This window comes from Protopterus annectens, chromosome 12.part0, assembly GCF_019279795.1.
Source record: "Protopterus annectens isolate FY-2018-M chromosome 12.part0, PAN1.0, whole genome shotgun sequence".
Classification (NCBI taxonomy): domain Eukaryota; kingdom Metazoa; phylum Chordata; order Ceratodontiformes; family Protopteridae; genus Protopterus; species Protopterus annectens.
In genome coordinates, this window is record NC_056746.1 from 732,869,143 (window position 1) to 732,885,976 (window position 16,834).

Sequence of the window (16,834 nt, forward strand, 5' to 3'; positions counted from 1 at the left end):
AATAAACAAATAAATAAATGTCATTTAAATAACATCTTACAAAACTATGTTCCTAATTGATAATTATGATCTAAGGACCAACAATTTCTGTCAGTTCACAAACCTATTAAATCCTCTGGGCATTGTCTGTACTCTTACAATGTCGCTATGGCCTGAAATGCCTTATCTCTATCCATCAGGTCAATATCCTCCCTCCTATCCTTCAAAACCATTCTGAAAGACTTCCTAGCCAAAAGTTGCTTCTGTTCTTACTCAACACCTGAATATCCCTAAATGTGGACAAATACCTATTCACACCTTACATCTCCTTACTCCCCCTTCTTTACTCACTTTCTTACTTCTAAAAATGTCTTTCCCCTGGCTTCCTCTCTAAATATGCCATAAGCCTGCTTTTATTCTCACTTTGTATTGCAATTCCTGTTTGTATTATATTAACTTACCTTTAATTTATCTATAAACAAGTTAAAATTTCTCTAATTGTTAAACATTATTGTCTTATAAATTGAATCTACTCTTAACCAATGTTTTCTTAGTATATCTAATTTGATATAATTATTTAAATTGTATTTGCTTTTGTATTACTTTTAATGACTTTATAACTATTATTCTTAAAATGTTTTGTAATACTTTGGAGCTTTTCCCTTACTGTGCCTCTACTGAAAATGGGCCCCTACCCAGTCGGACTTTCCCAGTAAACAAAAGCAAACAAATATAACTATAACTATAACTATAAATATAAATATAAATAAATAAATATACAACCAGCTACAGTGTTTTTCAATTCAATAAGATATTTTTTTTTAATTGAGAGAAACAAAATAATACTATTAGAGAGATTAAATTTGCAGAAAATGTACCCTACAGCTCAGAAGAATGTAAAATTATTTCAACAGATACTTTAAAGGAAAACATCGAACAAACAGATAAACATGTCTTAATTATTGTGGACAGTGCTGCACACAGAAAGAAGACTTCAGTGTACCTACTGCAGACACAATTCTAGAAGCAGCGCTTAAGGTAGACGGAGTACTGAAGCATTCAGCATAGAATAATTAGGGATTCTGTGCATGACAGTCTGATTCCAAAACACACTGTGTGCACACAACACAACTCAAATGTGACAAACAGCCACGCCAACTCTGTTTCTAAAATTCTTGGTGCATACTTTCCAATCGCCAAGGAGTTCAAGAAAATATTATGGAATAGTGAAATCTGTAGTAAAACTGAAAAAAATCATGTAAAAAATGCATCCCGCTGTTAAAGAACTGCAACAGGCTGCAGTGATGCAAGCCATAAATGTGGCTGTGGCTGTGCATCCTAGAAGGCAACCAGCTAGAGTTATGCTGCAAGTAAACCAGTTGTCAGACCAGAAAATAATAAACATATATTGGCTAGAAAGACAACCAATGCAGACTATCTGCAACATGTGTGCCCCACACATGTCTGTGCAGACACTGCAAGGAAACCCTAATGCAGTTGAAACCAGTGTGTCTTAGCCTGGGTGTACTTGCACCTGGAACATTCACGAGACACATGGAGAAATGCAATAGGAGTGTCACAGACAACTGACAACAATATACTGGCCAAATTCCTGGAAGCAATGTGCAGCAAAGTAGATGACTAAATAAGCTTCCCATTCACCTCCATAGAGCAGTTCTGTAATGCACCAGTTCTATAACATCGCACACTTCCCACATTTACTGGGTGCAATAGATTGCACACACATACCTTCAAGACACCAGTACATCCAGAAGCAGACCAATACATAAACAGATAACTATGTCCCTCAGCTGCCAAGTTGTGTGAGCAGCAGATGGCAGCATAGCAAACATCACAGCAACACACCATGGAGGTGTCCATGATGCTACCATTTGGAGGAAAAGTGGACTCAGGGCTGCATTCCAGCAAGGTGAAACTGCGAGACTGCCACTAGGTAAGGACAGGAACACAACTAGGATGCATGTTAAGGATACCTCTCTCAACAGTATCAATTTTTACCAAAAGTGTTTTATTCCTGTGGTTGTCCTTTTGAGCCATGGCTAAGGACCCTGTACCATGAATTATCAAACCCTGCACACAAGGCCTACAATAAAGCACATGCAACAAGAAGAAACACCACAGACCCTGTGTTTGGTGTACCAAAAGCTAGTTTAAAATGTCTGGACACATCCAGGGGTGCACTGCAATACACACCTGAGATGGCAGCACAGATGATAATGGTGTGTGTCATGATGCACAACATGCCAACCAGAGCACATGACGGTCTTACAGGTGAACTATCCCAAGAACCCCAAATGTGAGAAGATGACATCCTACAAGTATTGAAGGATGACAAGGAAGATATAGGAGACAGAACTCACAGGTGTTGGCAACATAGGGTGTGACCACAAGTTCAGGCCCAGGCAACATGGTAGTGACTGACCCAAATATTTGAGTTCATGACAAGCATATGCACATGAGTACACAGAATGAATATTGATGGTCAGGTGTTGTCCAACACAGCAACACAGATTGCATCTAATGGCAAATACCCACTAGATGTACGCACTAAGCATTACACATAACGTAATCATAACATATTCTAACATCACCATAGGTAACTATGTCAAAACAGATCACCTCAGGGCACAGCTGACACAGGTATGCATACACACTCAGTTTGTTGTATCACTGTATGATAAATAATAAGGACACGCATCACTACTACACATACATACCTGTGCTATATGATAACATGAAAAAACAGAAATCATGCAGGGCATAATGCAGACATTTTAATTTCAGAAAACACATATAAAAGTACACTGGTATTGCAATGATATGAGTCAGCTATGTGTACTACACTTTTGGGCACATTAACACAGTATTAGGCAACCATGCTGGTCCACCCTGCCCCAACCACATACAGACATACCTTGCACTGTTTGCCCCACAACAGACAAGGATGGAGGTACACCACCATGCTGATATGAAAACGTATGACTATGAATTGAACTCCTTTTGATTGGTGTGACTTCAGAAGATGGGCCAACAGTCCATCTCTGTGCAGGATGGACCACAGGCAGTGATTCTTGATGGCCATTGGTGGTTTTACAGACAGGTGGCTTGCCTCTCACAGGTTGCAATCTATTGAGCACAGTCGTGGTACTCAGAATCCTGGTGGTTGTATGACACTGCTGCAGTACCATAGAGGCCAGGGTTTCCAATGATAGTGCTACTGCTAGCAGACTTTCATTCTGATCAGCCAGTGTGGCTAAGCAGCCATAATCTAACCATGTCTGCATTCCTGTCCTTCATGTGTGATAATTAGCTGGTGTGCCACATGATCTGTGGCACAAGCAAGTGCATGGATGTCTGAATGATGCTGCTGTTGTGACCATTCATTTGCCTATAGCAGGAGGCATACACCCTCTGACACCTGGCCTTGTACAACATCTGTTCACCTCCATCTACAGTGACACCCTGTTACTGGTTGTTGTGTTGAACTCCCAGCAGCAGTGCTCTCAGCTGTGGTGTGATGGTCAATGACCTCACCCTGTTCAACATCCACTGTGGCAGAATCCACTGAATGGCTAGACAAGTGGACCACCATATCTAAGGCTACATCTATTGCAACATCACTGTCAACCTCATAGATAGACTCTCCACACAATTCATGGTCCTCTATGCCAGGGGCCATGGTGAGACACATCACGAACAACATCATGATTGCTAGATGGACTGCTGGACAATGCAGATAGTTTATGTGCTACAAGATACAAAGACACAGCTCAGAACAGTGTGCCTACATGACATAATGGATATCAACAACATATGACATATACATATCTCACTGCAATGTTACAAATGCTAATGACTTCAATTGCAGTCTACTGTATGTATGTTTCATGGACTGTACATAAAATAAGTATGCAATCTCTTGATGTGGCTATCATACATGACATATGTGATGCACAAACAAAACAAACAAACAAAAAAAAACTGACAAATACTCATGGGAAGATGATGGTCTTGCACTGGGATAAACTTCAACCAGTGTAGGGAATGAAAACAGCAGTACTGATCACATAATTTATACCATTAACCAGGAGAACACAGTTAAAACATACAGAATGTATGACATACACATACCATTCATATGTGCACTTGAAGACGTTGATGCAGACTGACCTAGGAATGGTAAGAAGGACACAGTATTAATGGAGGTCAGCTACAGGATGAACAGCAAGGAGAGGTATGAAACATATGTAATAGCATACCATAGACAGACTCCTACTGTGTAGAAGTTATGGGTTGTATTGTGGATCCTGTAGTGTGAAAGCAAAGAGGAACACAGAACAGTCATGTATTTAGCAAAAAGAATACTGACAGCATCACATGTACAACACATAAATATTGGCTGCAAATAATCACATGTTGGCAGTGGCGGCTGGTGACTTCAAATCAAAGGGGGGCTGCAGGAGACAGCTGAATGAGTGGGGTCAAGGGGAAGGGGTGTGGCCAACTAGAAAGGGGAGGATCTATGCTCAAAACCACAAAAACTAACTTTAATTAAATATGCTGCCCTGGGTGCCAAACCATCATTATGAGAGACCAATTAAGACAAAAATAAGTGTAGAAGAATAAAAATATTTCAATGCATTGGCTGCATGACATCTTATTTAATATCTAGATGGAAACAAAAGGTTGTGAGGCATGAAAAAATAAATTACTTTTTAAATACATTACTGGAATGCCAGTCAAAATCAAGTATAAGAAAAACAAGCAGCACTCAACTCAAACCACTTCTCCTTGCACTGCAGTTCTAATTATAATTTATATTCAGCTTTATTAAAGTACCAAGTAACATGCTGAAAATAGAAATCTCTGTGATGCCCCCACTTGTAAAAATGTTTCTTATCCAAAAAAGACCTGCTGCCTGACAACTATCTACTTGTTTCTTGGGGAAAGCATGATCAAAGTAAAAAATGAAAAGCAAACAAGAAACAAGCTCAAGATACATTGCTTAAAGGATTACTGTACAGGTTATGGACCACACATGATTGGCATTCTGTTTAGTTTACGGGTAAAGTCTGTAGAGATGACTGGAAGTCTCCAACAAGTGTGAGCTTTTTAAAAGAATGTAATCCTGTCCTTCAATACCAAATGCTTATACATTATCTAGTTAAGTATTCTCTGCATGACAACAACAGAAAGGCTTTCAGTGTTGGCAATTCTTTAACAGTATGCTTATTAAAGCTTACTTGCATCTTACGATCTCAGATAAGCTTGCCTCATGGTCATTAAAGCATTGCTACTTAAACATAGAACAACAGGCACTTTGAGTAATAAGCATAAATTAACAGTACAAAAATATGACAGAAACCAGACCATTCTGCAAAATCAAGGACAGATGAAAAGCCACTGTAGTACTTGTGTCTACCTTGGATGGGGGGGGGGACACACTGCACATTTACACTGCATAACTACTCCTTGCCTTGCTTGGACACATCCAGAGTCACTACATAGGGGAGTGGGGTGCAACAAGTATGTCACAATTTGAAATGTCTCTGGCTGACTGTGATGGCCCTGACACATTTGTCATACCTCTCAACCTCAGAGCAAGAAATCTGGACAAAGCCATACACAGAAGTGGGACAAAGGCCCAAAAATAAGGACATTTTTTTAAATATTGCTCTAATAAACTTAGAAAGATAATATAATAGGTCTTGCATTAGTATGAATTTTCTGAAGGGTATAAAATCTGAAACTCAAATGTCTGTCATTATTTTCTAACTTCAGTCTTTAATGATTTGTCAGTAATTTGCCAAAACACACAATTTTATGAAAAATGGACCAAAAATGTGATGCAAAAATATGAAATAGCCACACAATACAGCTGGGAACCTGTTAAAGAAGGGACGCTTTAATATTAGTTCTGCTAACTTCAGCAGCTGACAAAATGAAAGAATCTACATGCATTTCAAGTAATCTATAATTTTGATTATTATAATTATTTCTTAACTGTAAACCCTCCATGTTTTCTTCCAAAATTGCTATTTTGTGGAGGGATTATTAGGGGGAAGAGCAACATTTTGAGCCAAAATCGGGGACAGTTGAGAGGTTGGCTATGCCTAATTCTATAAAGCAATTTGTATGTACCTCTCAACCTGTTAATGCAGTAAATCTGAACAAGGCCAAATATATTGGAGGAACATATAAACAGTACTAAAAATTGCTCTTGTATAAATTGAGACAGTTGATAGAATAACAGTTCTTACTTTAGCATGCATTGTTCTGAAGGTTATGAAGTCTGAAACTCAGTGTATCATTATTTAGTGACTTAATTCCTAAATGATTTGCCAGAAAACTACAAATTTTATGAAGAATAAACCAAAAATAAGAAGCAAAAATCTATTCATTCTTTGAAAATCTGGACAGTTGGGAGGTATAGTTCAGCTGGGCCTGTCTCAGTTTGCTGCCCTTCCCCCCTGACAAAATCATGGTTGAATGGAGCCTCTGCAGCCATTCCAATGATCCATTACTTGACTATTTCACTCCATTTACCATAAACACTAATGTGCATACTGCTTTACTTCTATGATGAGTTGGACTTCATTTGAAAGTTTTATTTTGTATTTTACAGCACAAACACTAAGACATCTGCTAAATAAAGCAATGCAGTCTCACAATGAAAAACAGACTTAGCATTAAAACTTCTCTGACTTTGAAACTCACATTCATTGAAACAGCATTGAAACCCACATTCAAATAAAATACATTTTGCCAGTGGTAGATAAAGATTACTTTTGGGCTGTTTTCAAATCATAAGCCCCTTGCATATGAAACATACATGTGCTCTTTGATACACCTTCCTCATTGTACTAAATTTACATTCCTTGTACAATACAGTACAGTTGTTAGAGGGCATTTTAAATTTGTTTTGAACATTTTTCCAGTAAGCAATGAAACAAAACGCATGCACCCATAATGACAAAACTGCCAGGTTCAGAACATTTCCATCATAAAAGTCTACTCAGACTTCGACAGTCCACCATTATTAGTAAATATGCACAATTCTACAGTCCACCATTATCAGTAAATATGCACAATTCTACAGTCCACCATTATCAGTAAATATGCACAATTCTACAATCCATTATCAGTAAATATGCACAATCTCTGAAGAAGTAAAAGTCATCTAAATAATTCCACATTAAAGAAATCTGTAACTAATGAAGAGGTTGCTGCCAGCAAACACCTTTATATTTCATGGTTTCATCGAAAAATAAAGTGTCTGTTGCCCCTCAGGAATAAATTGGCTATATTACATTATAAAAATGATAAGCTAGTAATATTGCAAGAGGAAATGGATGGCAAACTGATAACAGACTCATAGTTAGTAGTATATTCACCAAGGAGAACATTCTCAGTACGGCAGCATCCACTCCTTGTGGGAGTAGAACCCACAGCCTTCTGCAGCAAAAGCAAGTACACAACCTGTTGTGCTATTAACAATGCAAACCAACTTCACTTAAGCAACACTAAGCTTCTGTTCCCCTGCAGCTCTCAGCTCCTTGTAAAATCTACTCACTACTCAACTGCATCTCAACTTTGCAGCACAAGAAAACTGGAAAAAGCCAAAATGTATTGGTGGGGGGGGGGTCAAAAGCCCAAAAACCAGGGACACATTAAACATTGCTTGTATAATCTTGGAAAGTTGCTAGAATAAAATGCTATGTTACCACCATACATTTTACTTCCAAGGTCCCTGTGCAAAACAGTCAGAGCAACATACCACTATGCCAAATCAGCTGCTTTGTAAAAGAGAGCAAGACTGAAATTTAAATGGCTATCATTTAGTAAATTCAGTTCTCACCATAGCTGTCAACATCTTAGTACAAAAACACCTGGACAAAACCAGTAATGAGGGAATACAGCCCTCAAACATATTCAGTGAATTCAGTTCTTGCCATAGCTGTCAACCTTAGCACAAAAAAACCTGGACAAAGCCAATAATGGGGGAATACAGTCCCAAAAATAGGGACAAATTTCAAATATTCATCTTATAAACTTAGAAAATTGCTAAAATAAAAGGTTGTGTTACTATGTATTTTCTGAAGAACATGAAGTCTGAAATTCAAATGCCTGTCAATTTTACTTCTGACAGAACAAAAACAATTTTCAGCAGAGGCCCAGGGAGAAATACTGCAGACACATCTTTGTAAAATGGCAGGGCACCAGAGCAAATCCACATAAACACATGGAGGAGATGCAGACTCCACACAGAAGGCACCCCAGCCAAGAATCAAACCAGAAAAACCTATAGCTGTGAGACAACAATACCATCACTGCACCATCAAACATGTAAGGAAATAACACATTCAGAAACCTGAAGTCTGAAATTCAAATGCCTGTCAATTTTATTTAACATTTGTTAATCTGGACAGTCTGACTTGGAAAAAAAAAACAATTTTCAGCAGAGGCCCAGGAAGAAGTAATGCAGACATGTCTTTGTAACATGGGAGAACACAAAAGCAAACCCACACAAACACTGGAAGAAGATACAGACCCCACAAAGAAGGCACCCCAGCCAAGAATCAAACCTGAGAACCTGCAGCTGTGAGGCAACAATGCTACCACTGCACCAACAAATATCAAGCATTGCAGCATTTACAAACCACAGATATTATGAGGAACAGATCAGATCAAATATGAGGCAAAAATCTGCAATTTTTTTTTACAAATGGTGGTGGGTAGGGAATTCATGTCTTTAACACCTGCATACAAGGTACAGGGTTCAAGCCTGAGATATTCCATACCACACACACACACCTGTAGTAGCAAACTACAAAAACTAAATATACTGCCCTGGGTGCCAAACCATCATTATGAGAGTTCAGTCAAGACAAAATGAAGTGTAGAAGAAAAAAAATATTTCAATGCATTGGCTGCATGACAGTTTAATATCTAGATGGAAACAAAAAAGGTTGTGAGGCATGAATAAATTACTTTTTTTAAATACATTAATGGAATGCCAGTCAAAATCAAGTATAAGAAAAACAAGCAGCACTCAACTCAAACCACTTCTTGCACTGCAGTTTTAATTATAATTTATATTCAGCTTTATTAAAGTACCAAGTAACATGCTGAAAGTAGAAATCTCTGATGCCCCCACTTGTAAAAATGTTCCTTATCCAAAAAAAGACCTGCTGCCTGACATCTACTTGTTTCATGGTGAAAACATGATCAAAGTAAAAAATGAAAAGCAAACAAGAAATAAGCTCAAAATACATTGCTTAAAAGGATTACTGTACAGGTTATGGACCACACGATTGGCATTCTGTTTATGGGTAAAGCCTGCAGAGATGACTGGAAGTCTCCAAGTGTAATGAGACTCTTAAAATAATGTAATCCTGTCCTTTATTACAAATACTGGCATATGCATTTCAATACCCAAGGCTTATACATTATCTAGTTAAGTATTCTCTACATGGCAACAGAAAGACTTTCAATGTTGGCAATTCATTAACAATATGCTTATTAAAGCTTACTTGCATCTTGCAATCTCAGCCAAGCTTACCTGATAGTCATTAAAGTATTGCTACTTAAACACAGAGCAACAGGCACTTTGAGTAATAAGCATAAATCAACAGTACAAAAAATATGACAGAAACCAGACCATTCTGTAAAAATCAAGGACAGATGAAAAGCCACTGTAGTACTTGTGTCTACCTTGGATGGGTGGGATTCTCTGCACATTTACACTGCATAACTACTCCTTGCCTTGCTTTGACACATCCAGAGTCACTGTATGGGGGAGTGGGGTGCAACAAGTATGTCACAGTTTGAAATGTCTCTGGGTGACTTGTGATGGCCCTGACACATTTGTCATACCTCTCAACCTCAGAGCAAGAAATCTGGACAAAGCCATACAAAGAAATGGGACAAAGGCCCAAAAATAAGGACAATTTTTAAAATATTGCTCTGATAAACTTAGAAAGATAATAGAGGTCTTGCATTAGTATGAATTTTCTGAATGGTATGAAATCTGAAACTCAAATGTCTGTCATTATTTTCTAACTTCAGACTTTAATGATTTGTCACTAATTTGCCAAAAAAACACAATTTTATGAAAAATGGACCAAAAATGTGATGTAAAAAATATAAAATAGCAACACAATACAGCTGGAAACCTGTCAAAGAAGGGACACTTTAATATTAGTACTGCTAACTTGAGCAGCTGACAAAATAAAAGAATCTACATGCATTTCTGAAATAAAAGTAACCTGATAATTAGTTATTTCTTAATTATAAACGTTTTCTTCCAAAATTGTTATTTTGCAGAGGGATCATTAGGGGAAGAGCGACATTTTGAGCCAAAATCAGAGACAGTTGAGAAGTTTGGCTATGTCTAATACTATAAAGCAATTTATTTGCATGTACCTCTCAACCTGTTAATGCAATAAATCTGGACAAGGCCAAATATATTTGGGGAACATATAAACAGTACTAAAAATTGCTCTTGTATAAACTGAGACAGTTGATAGAACAGGTCTTACTTTAGCATGCATTTTTCTAAAGGTTATGAAGTCTGAAACTCAGTGTGTCATTATTTACTGACTTAATTCCTAAATGATTTGTCAGAAAACCACAAATTTTATGAGGAACAAACCAAAAATAAGAAGCAAAAAATCTATTCATTCTTTGAAAATCTGGACAGTTGGAGATATAGTTCAGCTGGGGCTGCCTAAGTTTGCCACCCTTCCCCCTCACAAAACCATGGTCGAATGGAGCCTACCCCTGCAGCCATTCCAATGATCCATTACTTGGCTATTTCACTCCATTTACCATAAACACTAATGTGCATACTGATTTACTTCTAGGATGATTTGAACTTCATTTGAAAGTTTTATTTTGCATTTTACAGCACAAACACTAAGACATCTGCTAAATAAACTTGGCATTAAAACTTCTCTGCCCTTGAAACTCACATTCATTGAAACAACATTGAAAACCACATTCAAAGAAAATACATTTTACCCGTGGCAGATAAAGATTAATTCTGGGCTGTTTTCAAATCATAGGCCCCTTGCATATGAAACATACATGTGCTCATTGATACACCTTCCTATTGCTTTGAACATTTTTCCAGTAAACAATGAAACAAAATGAATGCACCAATGACAAAACTGCCCAATTCAGAACATTTCCATCATAAAAGTCTACTCAAACTTCTACAGTCCACTATTATCAGTAAATATGCACAATTCTACAGTCCACCATTATCAGTAAATATGCACTATCTCTGAAGTAGTAAAAAAGTCATCTAAATAATTCCATGTTAAATAAATCTGTAATGAAGAGGTTGTTGCTAGCAATCACCTTTATATTTCATGGTTTCATCGAAAAATAAAGTGTTTGATAGCCCTGAGGAATAAATTGCCTAAATTACATTAAAAATAAGCTAGTAATATTGCAATAGGAAATGGATGGCAAACTGATTACAGGCTCATAATTAGTATCTTAACTTTCAGTACGGCAGCATTCACCCCTTATGGGAGTAGAACCAACAACCTTCTGCATCAAAAGCAAGTACACAACCTGTTGTGCTATTAGCAATGTGAGCTGATGTAGCATAATCAGCACTAAACTTCTCTTCCTCTGCAGCTCTCAGCTCCTTGTAGAATCTACTCAATACTCAACTGCATCTCAACTTCGCAGCACAAGAAATCTGGAAAAAGCCAAATTTATTGGGGTGGGTCAAAAGGGCAAAAACCAGGGATACATTAAACATTGCTTGTATAATCTTGGAAAGCTGCTAGAATAAAATGCTGTGTTACCACCATACATTTTGCTGCCAAGGTCCCTGCGCAAAGAGTCAGAACAACATACTACTATGCCAAATCACCTGCTTTGTGAAAGAAAAATGCTGTGTTACCACCATACATTTTACTGCCAAGGTCCCTGTGCAAAACGGTCAGAGCGACATACCACTACACCAAATCAGCTGCTTTGTGAAAGAGAGGAAGACTGAAACTTAAATGGCTATCATTTAATGAATTCAGTTCTCACCATAGCTGTCAACCTCTTAGCATAAAACACCTGGACAAACTCAGTAATGAGGGAATACAGCCCTCAAACATATTCAGTGAATTCAGTTCTGGCCATAGCTGTCAATCTTAGCAGAAAAAACATGGACACAGCCAATAACAGGGTAATACAGTCCCAAAAATAAGGACAAATTTCAAATAGTCATCTTATAAACTTAGAAAATTGCTATAAAGGTTGTGTTACTATATATTTATTGCTAGAATAAAAAGTTGTTTTACTATGTATTTTCTGAAGAATATTAAGTCTGAAATTCAAATGCCTGTCAGTTTTACTTTTGACGGAACAAAACAATTTTCAGCAGAGGCCCAGGGAGAAATACTGTAGACACATGTCTTTGTAACATAGCAGGACACCAGAGCAAATCCACACAAACACAAAGATAAGATGCAGACTCCACACAGAAGGCACCCCAACCAAGAATTAAACCAGAAAACCTATAGCTGTGAGGCAACAATACTGCCACTGCACCATCAAATACGTGAGGAGTTAAAACATTCAGAAACCTGAAGTCTGAAATTCAAATGCCTGTCAATTTTATTTAACATTTGTTAATCAGGACAGTCTGACTTGGAACAAAAAAACAATTTTCAGAAGAAGCCCAGGAAGAAATAATGCAGACATGTCTTTGTAACATGGTAGGACACAAAAGCAAACCCACACAAACACAGGGAAAAGATACAGATCTCACAAAGAAGGAACCCCAGCCAAGAATCAAACCTGAGAACCTGTAGCTGTGAGGTAACAATGCTACCAATGCACAATCAAATATCAAGGATTGTAGCATTTACAAACCACAGATATTATGAGGAACAGATCAGATCAAATATGAGGCAAAAATCTGCAATTTTTTTTACAAATTGTGGTGGGTAGGGAATTCAGGTCTTTAACACCTGTATAGAAGGTACAGGGTTCAAGCCTGAGGTATTCCCTACCACACCACCATGAGTCTACACACACACACACACACACACACCTTACCTGTAGTAGATCTTGTTCTTCTCCACCATAAATCCAATCCCTGCAAGTGAAACGAACCACCATAAATAAATCCAAACCACCACCCTGATCCCTGCAAGTGAAAGAACCATACATAAATCCAAACCCTGCACAAAAAGACCCACGAGATCTTTCCCTGATGAGACTGCAGCAAATACCAGACTGCTGAAGTTGCAGTCCAACCCTGATGCATTTTCCCAGCGAGTTCCAGGACAGTCTATGCAGTTTAAAACTGCATAGACTTCTGGGAGCTCCGTTCCTCATGTTTCCCAATCAGAACTGCTGCTGAGACAATTTGCACATGCTCCAGACTCTCAGCAGCAGTCCGGACTAGTGCGCATGCGCGAAGTCCGCTAATTAAAAATTTTTTTTTCTTTTCATTTCTTTTTATTTTTATTTCTTATTTCTTTTATTGTACAGTTGAGGGGGCTGCAGTCCTGTAGTCCAATAGCACTGGCCGCCCCTGCATGTTGGATGTTACAAATGTACTCCAGGTGGGCCTGTATTGACAAATATTGACAAAAATGTCAGATCATGTGTGCTACACATTTTTGAAAGTTATGACAATGCTGCTGTAACATACTTGGTCTGTCTGCACTTGAAAATGCATGACTTGCACCTCCACTGGATGTACCTGTAGCATCAAATGGTAAGAAAACAGCAATATAACAGGCATCTATATTAGAAGAGCGAAGCAACCTAAGAGCAAATGCTCTTTCGTCGACACATAAAACCCAAAGTCTGAAAACAGTGAAGGTACGGAACAGTGATTTTTTTCCCCAGGGGAAAAAAATCACTGGGCCGTTCTTGGGACTTTGCTGTTTTCTCCACTGTGGTGCAATCTCAGAGTTGGTATATTTAAGTAGGGGTGATGTGTGTGTGTGGGGGGGGGTGAAGCCCCCCACTTTATTTTTGTCTTTATAATTTTTTTTTTGGAACAAAAAATTGCTGTTCTGTAACTTTGCTCTTTTCAGACTTCAGGTTTGACATGTTGACGAAAGACCGTTCTCTCTTAAGTCGCTTTGCTCTTCTAATATAGACCCATATAGCAGTGCCATGAACAGACATGGAGGCACTAACAAGGTAGTGTTCACAGCAATAATGTAGAGACACTCACCTGCCAATCCCCGGTGAAGGCCTGAAGTAGATAGACCTGTGAATAATAATGCAAACAGCATACAAATGTTTCGACTGCTCTGTCTATAACTTAGATGTATCAATACATGTAATTATACTTACATTCATCATCCTCACCTTGTGTGGAAGTAAGTTCACTGCTCAACTCTGCTGCAGTAAATCAAACACAGCAACAGAAGAATATGAATACTACAGCAATATGCAGTGATTATCACAATACACATCACTGTAATGGAAATAAATGCATGCATGTTTATCCTGGAACTCCAGTCTGAATCCCACCACCAGGGATGTGTTACTCTCCTCTTGCTGTATACATTAAGGCCAGAAATATTGTGATGCCATTGGGGGGCAGGGTGATCTGCCACTGGTGGCATCCTTCAGTCTATCATAATGTATCACTCAGTTGGCTGCATAAAGAATCATGCCTGGATCAGTGTTGTCTGCATGCCTCACAGGATCAGTTGTGGCCTCCAACTGCAATGATCATGTTGGTGAGGTCTGTCCAGATTTCATTTCTCCAAACAGTATCACCTGAATGGCCTAGGAGTCTCCATCCATGTTGGTGGAGAGCATGAATTATGATATCATCTTCCTGGGGGGAGAAGTTTTCACCCATAAGATGGTTAGCCATTTGAAAGACAGTGATACACACATGATAATATTCATGTTTGACTCATTTATGGATTTCATTCTATGAACAGCATATCATATGTCAACATAAACATCATGCACTCCAATGCATTGAAAATGTCTGTATAACACTGTGTATGATGAATATTAATATGACTTATTACAAGTTATAATAATGTCTTTATACATAACATTGGTAAAATCACCATAACCTGTACTATATTTATAGTTAGTAAATGGGATTAGAACCCCTGAAAATGTATCTATATTTCATAGAAAGCCAAAGCCAACAGCATTATGTCACATGAGCCTGCTTGCATGTCATTGTCAAATACTACAACAAAAAACAATCTGAAGAACTTACAGAACACATTGGTAAACCTCAGAATCTATAGTCAGGTGACAAGACAGTAGAGATACGTACTATATTGAGCCAGTACTGATAATACTTTTGTAATGAATCATCATTGAAGATATATCCATAACAGCACATGTTTATAACACTGTTGTTAGGAGACATGAAATGAGAAATATCTATAGTGTCAACATTATATACTAAGTAAGAATAATGTTGGAATCTGTATCTTTCTGTAGTTTCACCACAGAGTGCAAGAAATTACCTGTAAGAATTGCAGATGATCTGTAAATCGTCCTTCATATATTGTTAACATTTGCAATTGAAGTCTGCCTATACAACTGCATATGGGACCGAATTAAACTGTTTAGAAGGACAACACCTGTATGCATACAGTTCAACACAAGATCACTCCAGTAACTTATGACAACCTCTGCTAAAATTACCATTTTAAGTAAATATGAATTTAAACATGTACCTTTTGAAATGAGTAACTTTAACAGATGTACTAATCACCACAACAGAAATTTTACCAGTTGCCAATGAACCTCTCACTCTGAATCATGGAATCAAAGTGCACCTTGTGTGCACCCAACTTTAAGTAGCAGTTGCGCTACTCATAATTAATGAGATGAATTAAAGTTCAAGTTTTTGGAATCCCATTTGTGCACATCTGCATTAATTGCCATTATGTGATGAAGCACCCAGGTGTACTGTGTAAACACCCAATAGGTATCAATAAATGGCATCATGTGTGGCATGTGTCCATTATTTTCCATTGATCTTATAACATATCAGTGCCACTTTCAAATATTGGATTTTGATACATTTGATGATCAGACCATTGCTAACTGCAAACTGAATGGTACCTCACTGAGCATTTCTGCATTTTTGTGTTCTTCAGATTTCTTCTACTTCGGGATTAAGATGCTGAAACATGTCCATACACCCAACTGGACTACTGAGAAGATGACCCAGGTGTTGACCATGTATGCTGGATTGTAGCAGAGGATGAGAGCCAGACCCAGGAACTTTACTAAGTGAAACTAGATCATGAGGGAACATTGACGGAGAATGGAGATCTACTGCACTGGACTGCAGGTTCATCACCACTATGATGACTTGCATCAGAGGGGTGCAGATGAGCTTTGAAGGAGGGTCACTGAGGTGTAGGAGCAGCCTATAGGCCCCTACAGTAAGTACCAATATTCTACATATACCTGTGCATTGCTATGGATTTTACAAATAAATTTCTGTATCATATGTGTCATATAGATGTTTTTATAATAATGTTGTTAGCTGCTGTGATAATTAGGTTGTGGTGATACTTAAGAGAACTTGGTAAATTCTGCACTCTTATCTATGGGTTCAATTCCCGTGTTGTTAAGTACATATATTTTATAACATCTATGTATATAATTTCACATAACCTCTGTTCTCATGCATCATAGATGCCTATAGTGCAAGGCCTTGGATGTCTGTGCATTTTGTAGTTTTCCATTACAGTCCCACTGTATCACCTATTGGACTGTTATAATTTGCGATACAAATATGTATATATAACTTCCTTACATCATTCCTCTTAAACAGTTACACAGACACATTTATTTAATTTAAAAA